Consider the following 14,228-nt stretch of genomic DNA (forward strand, 5'->3'; position numbering starts at 1 on the left):
GTTTAAGAATAAAGCTCTTCTCGAATTCCTCAAACCAAAAAAAAAAACAGAAGAAGAAGAAGACCGAACGTTTCCCGCGAAGGTGACCACAGCAGCACTGTGCTATACGCCCAGTGAAGCGCTTACTTGTGCGCATATCTTGCGACTACTCGCACTTTCTTTCTTCACAAGCGTGGGGACTCGGAGACGCGTACGCTCATGGGTACGCTTAGCGAGACGCTTATCCCGTGCTCCGTGTGGTCGGGCCTAAATAAATAGCAAGCACATTAACCACGATGTCACCGTAACAACATTGGTTTCCGCTTGGAGGCTTATTACATACCGCGGCACCCGTCATGCGAAGAGGTCTCCGCAGAAGCGTCTCTTTCAAGTACGCGCATGCGGCGTTTGTCGCCGACGGCGGATATGTTGTGCGTACGAGCGCGCGGCTGCGCTGTGTTTCGCGTAGCTCGGCGTCGGCGGCGCGTTTTTCTCGCGTGGCGGCGCGGGGTCGCGGCGGCGACCATAAATTAGAGCCAACGAGCGTTCGCGGTTTAACGGCGGGACGCGCGTGCGTGAAACGTCCTCACGGGCGGCCGCAGACGATTTATGGGCTCGTAATTGTTACTCTGTGCCATAAAAACGCCGGAATAAGATTCCGCCTGACAGCCGAGGTGGGAAGATAAAAAGGAAAAGGCGGCAGCGAATGGCGGCTTAGCTTTCGCCACAGCGCTCGCCGTCGCCACTGTAAACGACCCGGCGCTTGAGTGGCGGAGTTGAAACAGAAGCTTGTGTTCTGGCGAGCGCGAATTGAAAGGGATAGGAGAAACGGTTTTTCGGCGCGGCTATAATGCCGCATTTGTAGAAACTCCTTTTCCCGCCTCTCGACAGAAAGTGCTTTCATCTCATTCTTTTTTTTTTTTAACGCGTTGTATAGTGTCAATACTTTCTTCACTGTCTTCAACGCACACGTATACCGTACAAACGACTTATAGCCGCACGGCGCGTACAACGATACTGGGCATAAACAACGACCAGCCACATAACCAACGTTAATGCTCGTGTTTGACTTAAGGCAAACTAAATGTTGCATAAAGAAGTTATTAGTCATAAAATGCGGATTAAATTATTATGGCTATCAGCCGCCGAATTCCCAAAGCTTTTCTTTCTTAACTGTTTTTTTTTTTCATTTGCTTGCCTCTTACGCTTTGCTGCCACTTTTAGTGTAAGAATTATTTTTGTTTCATTCACATCTACCGTCGTTTCGAAGAATATCTTTTTCCCGTGTGAATAGGATTTCAGATGGAGTGCATGGTGACGTTCTGCCAAGTGTAGAACTCCAAGTGAAATACACAGTTCGGTAAAAAAAAAAATAAAAAAATGTCATCTATAGTCTGTTAGACCATATGTATCGTACATTGCGTACGCAAAAGAATGCAAGCGATGAATTTTCAATCTCGCCTGCCGCGGGGCAAAGTACAGATTTGGGGCTATTCATTAAAGGGTGAAACGCTTCGTGCACCATTCCATGATCTTCGTCAATATCATCATGATGATGTGCACATTTCGCACCATTTTCACATTTTAGTTGCGTAAACTCCAAAGATTAGGTTAATTCTTAGTTTCTGTAGCTTATATAGTGCTCATTGCATTATCAGTGTTGGAATAAACTTAAGTGCGCGTGGGCACTCCCACACAGCATGCGGAAAGGAACCTTCGCTGTTACGACTATGCATAGGTCTATTGCCAGACGCAGGCCGAACGACAACCGATTATTGCACCTTTTGTCACTTTTTCTGTATCTTACATAATGGATTTCGGTCTAGTGACAGACAGATTTTCCTACTGAATCGCTATTTCGTGCTTTAGTATGTAATATCCGAGTGCAGTGGCGACACTATAACTATTTTATAATGCGCGCCATTCCCGCGCCGCTTTAAAAGAAAATGTTATATGAAAACACAAACCCTAAGTGCCTTAATGTTCTTGCAATGCCCAACTTTTTTGGCAGCTTCTTTCATAAGCGATGTCGGAATGCCCGTAAAAGCCTAACCGCACCACAGTAGATCAGATATTCTGAGCAGAAATCCATGATATTTGAGCCACGAAAAAAAAAAGTGAGAAAAAGGTAAATCAAAAGAAAGCAAATACAAGACCGAGTGAGATAAGAATAAACCAGAAACATCCGATACACTCGAGACTCGTCTCACGCAACACGAGCTCCCCAGAGGTTCTCTTAAAAAGCTCTCTTCCGCAACGGGACCATGAACCGAGAAAGGTTATACATATACTCCCGGGGAACCGTTCTTACATAGGGTTAAAGCACGCATGCTCCTGCCACGACGGGTCGCAAAGGGCGGTGTAATCCGTATTCGCCTTCGCTCTATTCCCCCGTTCGCAGCTCCGAACTCTCAAGAGCGTGTAGTCTGTGCTATATTCGCATCTCGCAGCCTCTCTCAGTCGCTGGAATTTTTTGGTTCTTCTTATATAGCTTCCACTCGCCTTCAAATTCGAGTGAGAATGGCCTGGGCCGACTGTGCGGAGAGCACAGTGCTACACGCACACACATGTACAAGGCTTGCGGAGGGTTTGCACTGCAGATTGAGCATTCCCAGCGACCGGTCCTACTTCGAAGAGCGGAGAGCGCGCGCGAATGGGAAAGGGTTTCCGCGTCTGGAGTCTCCAGCGTAGTGTGTATGCGGCGATAAATCAGGCAATTCATGAAGACAAACGAGCCCCGACTCCCGCTTTACAAATGTAGCGAGAAAGGAGAACGCATTGTTGAGCAAGGCGGGGCTGGTGCGGACCCCCCCTCCCCCCGTATACGAGATTTATTTACTTTTTTTTTTTGGCACCCCTTCTGCTGAAGCGTGTAGTTCTTTACTTCCTTACCTTTTGTTTCGCTTTGGGCTGAGCAACACGCACCCTCCGTCGGTGCATTTTTGTGTGCCCTGCTGCACGCAGCTCGTTTTCCAGACCGAAAAAATGAAAGAAAGAAAAGCGGGGTTGTATAAAGCGAAACCCAGAGACCATTTAATTTCCACTGGTGTCGCGAGCCAGGCAATCGGATTGCCCCCTTCCGAACCCTTTATTTCTCGCTTTCGTCTCCCCGCCGCCCTCCTATAAGCTCCGTTCCGTGGATTCCCAGACTGGAGTATAGCGCGACGTTCTGTGTACTGACTGAAGGATTGCTCAGCGCTTTATTCACATCGGGCCGCCGCCGCCGCTCCCTGCTCGACCTTCTGGGAGAAGGAAGGCATGGCCCGGTGTCCTTATTTTTAAGCCTAGACGCTTTGCGTGGCAATGTGTATACGGCGTGCTACGTGCATGAGCATTCAACCTAGAACACAAGGACGCTTTCTGTTCGCTATTTCAATGTTTCAGCATTCAGAGAACGGCGCAAAAAATAGTCGACGTTTGAAACATGAACTCTGATACAAGGCAGACGGCATGTTTGCACGTATCGTAGGAAATCAGTAGTACGGATATTTAGGACTCTTAGCTTGTTGTGCAGAAACTTGCTGTATAATATGCGCATGAATGGGTGTTTTCATTTATTTTCTTCGTCTCCTTCTTCTCATTCAATTCTTCTCTGGGAAAGTAGAGTGGTTAAATCATCACGTTGTTGTGGGTTGCGTGAATTATATCCTGTTACCAAGCTATTGCAGTCAAGCCGATATCACTCTGTTCGCGAAAATAATAATCTCTCCAAACAGCGATCGTCACCTCGCAAGTGACGTCGAAGCCAAAGGTGTACACAACAAAATCTGCGCCGCTCATGCAACGGGCCAAATCTGCGCGTTAAGTTAGGTCGCGACTAACATGCGAACTCGCCTGCCATCTGGACTGTCCCGTCGCGAAACAACCTTACTGTGTCGCATTTACCAATACCTATTCATTCAAAATATGGATGGCCTACAGTGCGGCGTGCAATTTGTGCGGGTGCGATGAGACTAGCGCACGTTCTGTGTCACTGCCCACGCTGTGACACTCATCGACGTACTCTACAAGCTAAACTCAACCTGTCAGATAATACAGCGCTCTCGGAATAAAAGATAATTGGACCATGGCCTATGCATTCTTGCATGCAAAATGCCACAAAAGCCCTTCTGCACTTAGTGGACACTGGATGGTACGAATGCTTGTGGCAGCGGAGATTCCTCTGCGACTGCCTCTGTGAATGATTGACTCTATCATTTTTCTTTTCACGCCTTATCTTTTTTCCCTTTCCCCCTCCACAAGTGCAGGGTAGCCAACTGGGCGCGTGCTTGGTTAACCTCCCTACCTCTAGCTTTTCGTTTCTCTCTCTCTCTCTTTCGGCGCCGCCGCTTGAAACTCGAGATCACATCCTGGAACTTTTTTTCTCGAGGCACGCGTTGTACATACCGATTTCGTATGTCCATCTGGTCTAGACAGCTGGTATCCCGACCAGTTATTCACTGAGTTGAGGTATTCGCGCGGCACATGTGATTCGGCAATCACGTTGGGCCTCGAACAGAAAGTGCTATAGGGGAAACACTATAGTTGGCAAACATATATGTATACATAGCAGAAAGAATTGGCTCCGCGGTGATTTACGCTATATAGTTACAGAGGAGATGACAGTTTGCCCTTAGTGCGTCACCGTGGCGCGCATGTCGTTTGCACGTGCATACAGGAATGACGGGGGTTGTAGGCATCCACGATGCGACATTTTGCTCAAATGCACCGCCATGCATTGCCGAAACAAGCTCGTGCACGACGCTCGAGCGAACATATCTTATTTACCTACTTTTTAAGAGTAAGAATTGGAACAGTGTTCCTGCATTGTGTTCTTCTGTGCAGCAAAGCGTTCAAATGCCCCGTGCCGCAGCTAAGCGATGCGATGCCATCAATGTCCTTCCCCGTGCATATATGCGACATCTATTCCCTGCCCTAAAGGAAGCCAAATCTTACTGAGGAAATGTGCTTTGGTTTACGAATCTCCATGCGAGCCACTCGCTTAAGCACGAGTCGATTCAGTCGCATAATTAACTATTGATCGAGATTTTTGTTACAATTCAGCGGTATTTTCTTGCGCGCTTTGAATGCACTTGTTCGTCAGTAAGGCATGGTTGAAAGGAGGAAAATAGCTGAAGTTCTTGGAGATAGCCCATTCATATTGCGGGGAAAGTGAATGTAATGGTTTCGTTCGGCGATAGCGACATCGTACTTTCTGTATGCCCCTTTTCGAACTAGACATACGTCATCTCTTTTCATGTTGTGCCATTCCGAGTTATGAGAAGTTGTAGAGATTGCGACGTTTTGAGATATATTTTTCTCAGCGGTGATATTTCGTGCTTTTGGCGTTTCTTGTGTTTGTGTCAGTTTAATGACGCAGTTCTGCTTCTGCGACGTTCTCCCATATAATTACACACTTATCGCGTGACAGAGGAGGAGCCAGAGCACCACCTCGTGGTGTCGGCATTATTTAGTTGCGCCAGTAAATGACAAAAAAAATATTTAAGAAAATGGGAATCCCGCAGCCGGAATAAGGGCTCAGCGTTTCGCGCTCGCGTTCCTTTCACACCCAAGAGCGTTTCGGGAGAAACGGGGCGGGCGGACAGACAGGCACGCCGCCGTTTCAAGCGCTGAACGTGATGCCCAGTCAGAAAAACGCGCCTTTGCCGCTGCTCGGTCTATTGCCGCCCACCAGAGTCCCGTGCCTGCCGCGTGGAAACCAGTTCCTCCTCTGGTGAGCGCGCGTGCGTGTGTACGCGCTGGAGATGGGGCACCTTTCTTACTCTTTCTTTTTTTTCTCCGTCTATCTCTCTCTTGTGCCTGGTGTCCTCCCTTTTTCGACCCCTCCTTCTACCACTCCTTCTCCCCTCTCGCTTTTTCTGCGGCGTACGATCCTAATTCTAGAAAAGCGGAGAAGAATGGAGAACAAATAAAAGAGAAAACAATCGGGAGAAATGTACGAGAAGTGTACCAAATATGAAAGCGGCTAGAGAAAAGAAGTTCGAAGGGGGTAGCGCAGTCTGGTTGGTGTGGGGGAAGTGTAGCGGAGAAGATCCTAAAACCAAAGCAACCGGCATAGCGGCGAACTCAAAAGCGAACACAAACGGCGAAGAAAAAACATAAAATAAGAGAAAGATCGAGACAGGCTCGGTGGGATCCGTAAAAAAAGCAAGCAACTCCGAGAGAGCACGAACGAAACACGGCGAAAAAGAGAAAAGCGACCCAGCGTATTCGCGAGCGGCGGCATATACCGAAGGCGGACTGGTTTTGTCTGTCGCCCCCCCCCCTTCTTTCTTTCCCTCTCCCTCCCTTCACTACACCCCAACTCCGTTCTTTGCTTCTCTTTGTTTTCACTCTGCATTTTTGGCGCTCTTTGGCGGCGGCGGCGGCGTCAGCTCGGGCGCACCCGTATGTTCCATGAACTCGGCTGCGCAAGTTTCGTTTCGCGATCACGAAAGGGGAGGGCTCCGACGGAGTGTCTCGCCTCCCCCCCCTCCTCCCACCGCCCTCCTATAGCTCGCCCGCTCGGTGGCTCACGCACGCACGCTAGGCAGGCTCGCGGCGAGCCCGATTCGAGCTCACAAAAAGAAGCGCCGCGTCGGAGCGACTCGTCTTCCTCCTTCGTTCGCCTGCCCCCCTCGCCCCCCCCCCCCCCCCCGCGCTCCAACAGTGTACGTCTCTTTTTTTTTGCCTCCACCCCTGTCCCTTCTATTTCCGCCCACTTTTCGCTTCGGCCCCCTTTTTTTTTCTCTTTTCGTCGTTGTCTTTCTTTCCCCACTCTGCCGTTTTCGCTGCGTTTTCTTCCTGTTTCTTTCATTCCGTCCACGTCGATCCTGTTTCTTTTCTCTCCTTTTAGTTCTTTTTTTCCCCAACCGCTTCTCTGGTGTTGCTGCCGAAGCTTCACCCTAGCGCTGTTTCCGTCCCCTCCTTTTGTGTTTGTGTGTTTCTCTCCCTCAGCCTCGGGCGTTTTCCTCCTCTCCCATCCCCTCAGCCGTCGCTCGGCTGGTTTCCAAGATGGCGGCCCCATGTCAGCGAAATGATTCATGGCGGCTCCGGCTTTCCCGATAGTCGCCCGTCGACGGCAGGCATCGCCTTTTCTTCGTGCGTGGCCCGCCCGGCGCAGGCGCGCGTTCCGGATTTCTTTTTCTTTTTTTTCCCCTGCTATTCTGTTCTTCCATAAAAGGGGAAAAGTTTACCCTCTTGTTTCTTCAACCGAACTTTGCCTTCCATAATCATTCTCAAAGTCATTTCTTCTCTGCTCCTTTGTTTCGGAAAATCGAAGCATTTGTTCGTTGGCCTCGGAGCGGTCGAGAAGCGATTGTCGCCGCCGTGCGATGAACTCATAACGCCTGCATTTTCTTTTCTGCTGTCTTCCTGCGTCAGTGCGCTTTACCTTCTCAATTCAAAACATATCTCGTATTCAAAACATCCTTTCGGGATAACATCTCTCCCTCGGATGCAACAAGTTTCGTGCATGCGTACACGACCAGACAGACGAATGCATTTGCGAACACCGCCCTGTCGTAGTTTATGCGTATGCCTTGTGTCCCAGCTGACGTTAGCCAAGTTTTCAGAAGAAAATTAGAGTGAAGAAAAGAACACGGTGCCAGACACAATTATAAAGCGTCACAGGTCTGACGACCGAACACCGTAGTAGGTCCTATAATTGTATCTCACACCGTGTTTTCCTTCTTTTTTTTTTCCTATAACAGCCGGCCTAACGTTAGCTATACATTATATGCTGTATCTGAACAGCAACCGAATCGTAAGTATTCAGCTGGGACGCCTTCGTTATCATTTAGATCAGGCAAACGACGCGACTGATGGTACGAGACGAATAACGGTAACATGAATTGATCGTTACAAAATAGGCACCCAATAATAATAATATTTGGGGTTTTACGTGCCAAAACCACTTTCTGATTATGAGGCACGCCGTAGTGGAGGACTCCGGAAATTTTGACCACCTGGGGTTCTTTAACGTGCACCTAAATCTAAGCACACGGGTGTTTTCGCATTTCGCCCCCATCGAAATGCGGCCGCCGTGGCCGGGATTCGATCCCGCGACCTCGTGTTCAGCAGCCCAACACCATAGCCACTGAGCAACCACGGCGGGTAAAATAGGCACCCAGACAGAAAGCTCACTTAGATGACGCGCCAAATATTTCATTCTGAAAGTTTCGAGCAGAATAGCCTGACAAATCATTGCCAGCGTATGCGTATATATATGCCAACTGATTACCGCTAGGTATACATAGCACATGAGCTGGCATATACTCGCGTCCCGGCACGACATAAAGTGGCCCAAGCACTTCAAACTCTTTGTTTTTTTTTTTCTTTATTGTGGCTGTTTTTTTTTCTTCGCCTCACCCATTTGTCGGTGAACGTGCGCAGCACGTGCGGGTGAGGCGGCAACCGTATCAGATTCCCATTTCGCAAGAAAAAAAAAAACACGCGTTTTCTTCGATAATTTTTATTGCAATCTGTATACCGCATGCTCCCATCGGGAATGAGAGATGGCGCACTGACCACCGACTTGTATATGTATACAGTTGCGCGCTGTTGTGTTCTTCATGGGATTGTGTACGTAGGAGGCCTGCAACCTTCCGGACGGGTCACAACCTCTCGAAAAAAAAAAGGGGGGGGGGGGTAGTTGGTTTGGCACGCCGTGTCCGGGCAATCTAGAGCTGTCGACAAGTCGTTCAGTGTCGCGTCGGCCTCGCTGGGGATTCGAGTCACGTTTCCTTGAGGGTCGCGCGCTCCTGGATCCCTGCCGGTGCAATCTTGCTTGACATTTCCTGGAGGATACGGGGGCAAACACAAGTCCCGTTCCCTCACCCGTCCATCTTTTTCTTTCGTTCGTTGGAGTTTTCTCCCGCCATGTGCGTTGTAATGAGATATCGTTCCATGCTCCGGTTTGGTAACTTATCTTCCTTTTTTCTTTCCTCCACTTTTTTTTTCTTCACCCGGAGTCTTGCGGAAGTGTATAGGAGGTAAACGCATTCAGCGCTGGTGGTCTGGTTATCAGATAAGCGTCGCTGATTAGGAAACGCCTGTCACGCTCTGCCGCTCGGAGAGAGGAAACCGCGCAGGGGAGCCCCACGCGTGACATCTCTGATACCTGTGGTCATGTCAGCCAGCTCATTTATTATAAACGGGCGATGAGGCGTTTTCGTTGTTTCCGAGTTTCTTTATAAGGGAGCCGTAACACAGCGAAGCGAAAGGATGTTGTTTACAGGGGAGCTTTGTTCGCGCAGGTTATAAATAAGTCTGTCGTCTTTTACTTCACAAATGAGCCTCCCTTAAAAACGTCTGTTTCTGTCAGAGATAGCTATCTAAGTTATTGCAGGGGAGCGTCGTCTTCTTCATTGCATTTAGAAGAGTATAAGCCGCCGAAAGTTTACGAGAGTGTTAGTGTTGTTGTTGCGCCAGCATTATTTATTATTAGCACATGCGAAGTATATAGAACAACCGTTGCGCGATAATCAGTTAATCTTTTTGTTTCCGTTCATTGAAAGCGACGCGGTGTACTAGTGACGCAGGATACATCCTTTCAAGTGCTTGGCATTGCACAATTTTTTCTTCAGTATACACTGTACTATTTCCGAGTGAAGTCAGACGGAGATGCTCGTTCAAAAAGAAAATATGTTGAAAACATGAGTTTAAAATTTCATCGGCTTTTCTCGCAAGAAGCTTTCAAAGTTTAGCATTGACGCTACTCCTCAGCCCGCCATTTCAAGAATGGGACGTCAATACTGTGATCTTGCTCACCTCGGTATACTTCTACTTGTTCATAAAATTTTGTGTTGATTCCGCAACGTGGTATGGTACACACTTCAGTATACTGGCAGCGGCACGGAATCGCTACGTGCGAGTTATTTGAGGCTAGTTGCTGGTTAATGTTTGTGTTTTGAAACCATATACTGTGCCAGCTGTTGAGAACGTGATTATAAGTCATTCACTTTTACGAGTTAAGTAAGTGACGTTCTGCCGACACGCGCTGTGGACCTGTAGCTTCTACAGCATTAAAAAAAAGGCAACTAAATTGGCTCGCGGAAAACGAGAAAGAGGGAAAAGAAGGACTCATTGGCCCAAAAAAGCGTCAGCTTCCAGCTGATCAAAACGAACACGCAAGCTTGACAAAAAAAAAGAAAAGAGAGTGAAAAAGAGAGCCTCAAGAGAGACAGTCTGAGCGCGGTTCACTCGCGGAAAGTGAACTTTCGCAAGTCATTGTGTCCATCCCCCTCCTCCCCCCACCTCCCACTCTCGCAAGCACGCAACAATGGGTTGACAGGATCTTTTGGCGCGTTCAATCTTTGCAGGCCGTGCACGGCGGTGCCCCCGTGGAAGCAGCAAGAAGCCGGGGGTTCGGGCTCGGGCGCGAGCACACCCGCGACGAGGAGCGGTGGACCGGCGTCGTTGGCCCGGCTGATCAAGTGGACAGAGAGAAACACGCCGGGGAGGACAAAAAAATAGCGCGGCCGCGTCCTCCGCGGGCCCAATTAGAGAAGACAAACTGCCGCGGCGGACTCGGACAAGAAAGCCAGCAGACTCTTGTGCTCGCCTCCGCTCGTCCGCCCTGAGTGACAAAGGGCGTTGCCTGTGCCGGGCTAGGCGCGGGGGCGCGCTGCTACTGATTGGACTGCCTTCGTGGGGAAGACACACGCTGCTCTCTCTCTCTCTCTCCATCTCTTTCACTGTACAACTCCCCCCTGCCATTCAATACGCTTCTTCTGCTCCCTTAATCAAATCGAATCAAAGTCACGAAACCGGGAGACATGGGATGGTGGTAGTAAGGGGAGAGATGAGTGAGGTTGGAACAAAAGGGGAGAGGATTGTCGAGGAGGGGAGGGGATTCGTCGGCACAGGACAGCGGCTGCGACAAGCGGCTGCAGGGAGACGGCCTCTCATCAAGGCGGCGGGAGCAGCGCAAGTTGAGCTCTAGTGTTCTACATCTACCCTGTAGATCCGAATTTGTTTGCCACTAGACTACAAATTCGGTTCTAGAGAGGTTTGTGTGGTACATACGAAACGTCACACTGCGAAGCATACCTTCCGGTTCTTCGACGACCATGGGCAATGTGTGTGTGCACGTGTGTGCGTGCACGTGTGTGTGTGTGTGTGTGTGTGTGTGTGTGTGTGTGTATGTGTGTGTGTGTGTGTGTGTGTGTGTGTGTGTGTGTGTGTGTGTGTGTTTGCGCGGCGCGGCGCGCAAATGGAGATGGTGCGCATACGACACGCATGCAAGTGCCGACCTTGTCCCTGTCTCGATGAGAAGACCCCTTAATGAGTGCGAGCGTCTCGGTGGTGTTGGTTAAAAAAAGAGAGTTGTAATATATATTTTTTCTCTTTCATATTGCTTTTTTTGCTTCCATCATTTCCCCTGGGGAACGAGCAGCGGAAATAAAGAAACTGTGTTTGCCTGCTGTTGAAGTGCACGTATAGAGATTTATACCCGTGAGGAGTGGTTTTTGTACGCTTCGTTATAGCGCAGCAAACAGGTGAGCTTGATGTAATCACGATAATGACAGTTTATATGCTCACTTGCTTAAATAGACAGTAAAGAGTATCATGAAGTTGCACCGTATTGGTAAATTATACGCTCCTATCATACAAAAAAAAGAAAAAAGGAACAAGAAAATGCATATACAGATGGTGACGCCGCACTGAAGTTCTTGAACCGTCTCGCCGTGTTTTCATTGATTTGGCATCTTGTGCTCGAGTCTGGCTAAGCAATCACCAGTAAAAGAAAGTTGCAGTTAAATAATAAACGTAGCAGATTTCGGGAAAGCTTTCTGCACCAAAATCACTCAAACACAAACGATACTTTGATATCCATGACCCAGTGACGTGTCAATTCCGTGGTTACGACGCGAAAAAAAGAAGTTTCTCTTTTAATTTTATCAACTAATATTCAACATATTTTTTCAATGAAATCTAAGAAAATAGTGTTTTGAAGAATACCTTACCAGCATAAACTTATTAGTATCAGTCGTTATTGTTGCCATTGTGAATAATTAGCAGCGATCCAGTAAACTCTTAACGTTAAGTACAACTGACAGTAGGAAAAGTTGATTTATCTGGAAAAAGAAAACAGTTTTACTTGGTAGATTCCAGTACTCCATTATATGGCGATTGCCTTAAGGTGTTTTAGGCCTCTGCATCAGTGATTTTCATAGACTGATTTGGCTACTAGAAAGGATTATGAACACGATTATTCCAATTTGCGTGGCACTTGCGGGCACTCGTATGTGCAAAAAAATTAAAAACTGCGCCAACGATTTTCTGATCAGGCGAAAGCAAAAACCAAGAGCTTCGCTAAAACCGGTCGTACAATGCCTGCCTCATAACCTCGGCGCGCCCATCGCCTGCGTGGAGAGCCCGATTCGAAAGTAATTTCAGCTTGCTTTTGGCCCTTGCCTCTAAATTACTGTGTTCTTAGGGTCCTTATGTGTTCCTGTCGATCTGTGGCGCCGTTTCGAAGAAACACTATTGAATATCGCGAGCTCGTCATTCCTTCCATAGCATGTTTCTGGTGTTTCTACAGGACGTATACCCCAAACGAAGCGGTCTCGATACTAGAAATATGTTGTTCTTGTTGTTACCTGCGTGCGAGGTTTGTGGATTAGGTTTCTATGTCAAATCACCTTTTTTTTACACTAAAGCAATGTTTTCATGCAAATATAATAGGCAGTGTTTAAATGTTTGATCAGTGCGAATGAGCTTGATCAGCTTCGCCGCAACTGGAACCAGTCACTTCGAGCTCCCCCCATCTCGTCGAGAATGGGACGCCCTATCCGAACAGTTAGGCCCAAGGACATTGGCTGTTCAGAGTAAACAGAGTGCTGTATGCGCAAATACGACTAGAAAGAGGCCAATGATAGCAATTTGTGCGGAAGCCTGCCTTCAAGCCACAAGGAGAAGCAATACCGCAGTTATGCGACTCGCAGCATAAAAAATGCCATTATATTAGCATAATCAGTCTCGGGTGCCCGCAGATGTCGGAAAGCGTCGGGCGCTCTCTTTACATTATAGTTTTCTTGTAGATAACTCGTTGACATATAGCAGTCTCGAAAGTCCGTTACGTGAAACATTGCTTTTGTACTGCGGAGAAAAATAAAGACAGCCGAGATTACAAAGGTAGGTGAAGCCGCGTAGAATATACGATATGATTGTCATAATATATGCGGTATGTGCGGCCGCGACTCATAATATATGCAGTAAAATACGCCTCCGCACATTTTGCGCCGAAGGCAGGGCAGTTCACTTTTCACAGTCGATTAACGTTTACTCTCACTTGATGCCGAGACTTTCACACGCGTTCCTTTGAAGATATTGCGAAAGGCAAGCTGGCAAGCTAACGTTACTTTCGGATACCATCGAGTTCGCCATGCGTGTAGGTTTATATGTGCGCTGGGGTTAGGAAGCAGTCGTAGGAATTATACGACCGTTTATAGCGAAGCCCTTTTTTTATTTATCTGTTTCTTTATTTCACCTGATTGGAGAATCGTTGGCTTAATTCCTTCATATTTGAGTACCCACAAATACCGTGCAAAATTAGATTAGCCGCACCACTAAGCATCGCTGGCCGCGAACTTCGCTCCATGAAAATCGCTGATGCAGGTGCCTAAAACACCCTGAAGCAATCTCCATATAATCAAGTACTAACTATAATCTATCAGTTAAAACCATATTTTCCAGAGGAGTGATCAACGCTAAAATCTTGACTATGTTTCAGAGCTAGCAGGAATATTGCGACTGCGAGAAAGTGCGTGTTTTCCCGTATATATGTTTAGGCGGACTGTGCAGGGAACCAGGCAACATGATTAATGAATTACTCCGAGCGAATCTTAAATTGGAGTGTGAAACAATGACAGATGAGATAGATTGGCCATGACCCAAGATATGCTGAACTATAACAGGATGTGCATATACCCCATTCTTTTTTATTTATTTTTTAAATTTCCGTTGGTTTTGTTCCATATTTGCTAGAAAGTGAGAGCTGTAAACAGAAAGGGCTGAAGAAACCGGACTTAAAGTACGTCTGGTGACAAGCCTGCACGCATTTTCTTGTGAAACAGCAGTGTATACCCGCCGCTGATAAGTCACGGCAAATGTAACCTAATAACAGCTATAAACAAGTTCGTACTGTTGCAGCACATTATAAACAGCTGCTTAAATTTTTCTTTCTTTTGTTGCGAGAAGCTGTACATGAGTTCGAAGTTTCCTTCAAACGAGGTAAGTACCAGAGCTCTGATACAGGGTCAAGT

General features: G+C 47.7%; 1 protein-coding gene and 1 long non-coding RNA gene across 5 annotated transcripts in view; one reads left to right on the forward strand and one right to left on the reverse strand.

Annotated features, from left to right (window-relative positions):
• Window positions 1-11,391, forward strand: part of LOC139059111 (uncharacterized) — a 135,084-nt gene extending 123,693 nt beyond the window's left edge. The window contains exon 6 of the long non-coding RNA XR_011513924.1: window positions 10,281-11,391. This is a non-coding gene — a long non-coding RNA (uncharacterized lncRNA). The remainder of the gene's footprint in view (window positions 1-10,280) is intronic.
• The window catches only part of LOC139059110 (uncharacterized), a 201,710-nt gene that overhangs the window by 170,982 nt on the left and 16,500 nt on the right, over window positions 1-14,228 (reverse strand). The window lies entirely within an intron of this gene.

The sequence above is a fragment of the Dermacentor albipictus genome, chromosome 4 (assembly GCF_038994185.2).
Source record: "Dermacentor albipictus isolate Rhodes 1998 colony chromosome 4, USDA_Dalb.pri_finalv2, whole genome shotgun sequence".
In the NCBI taxonomy this organism is placed as follows: domain Eukaryota; kingdom Metazoa; phylum Arthropoda; class Arachnida; order Ixodida; family Ixodidae; genus Dermacentor; species Dermacentor albipictus.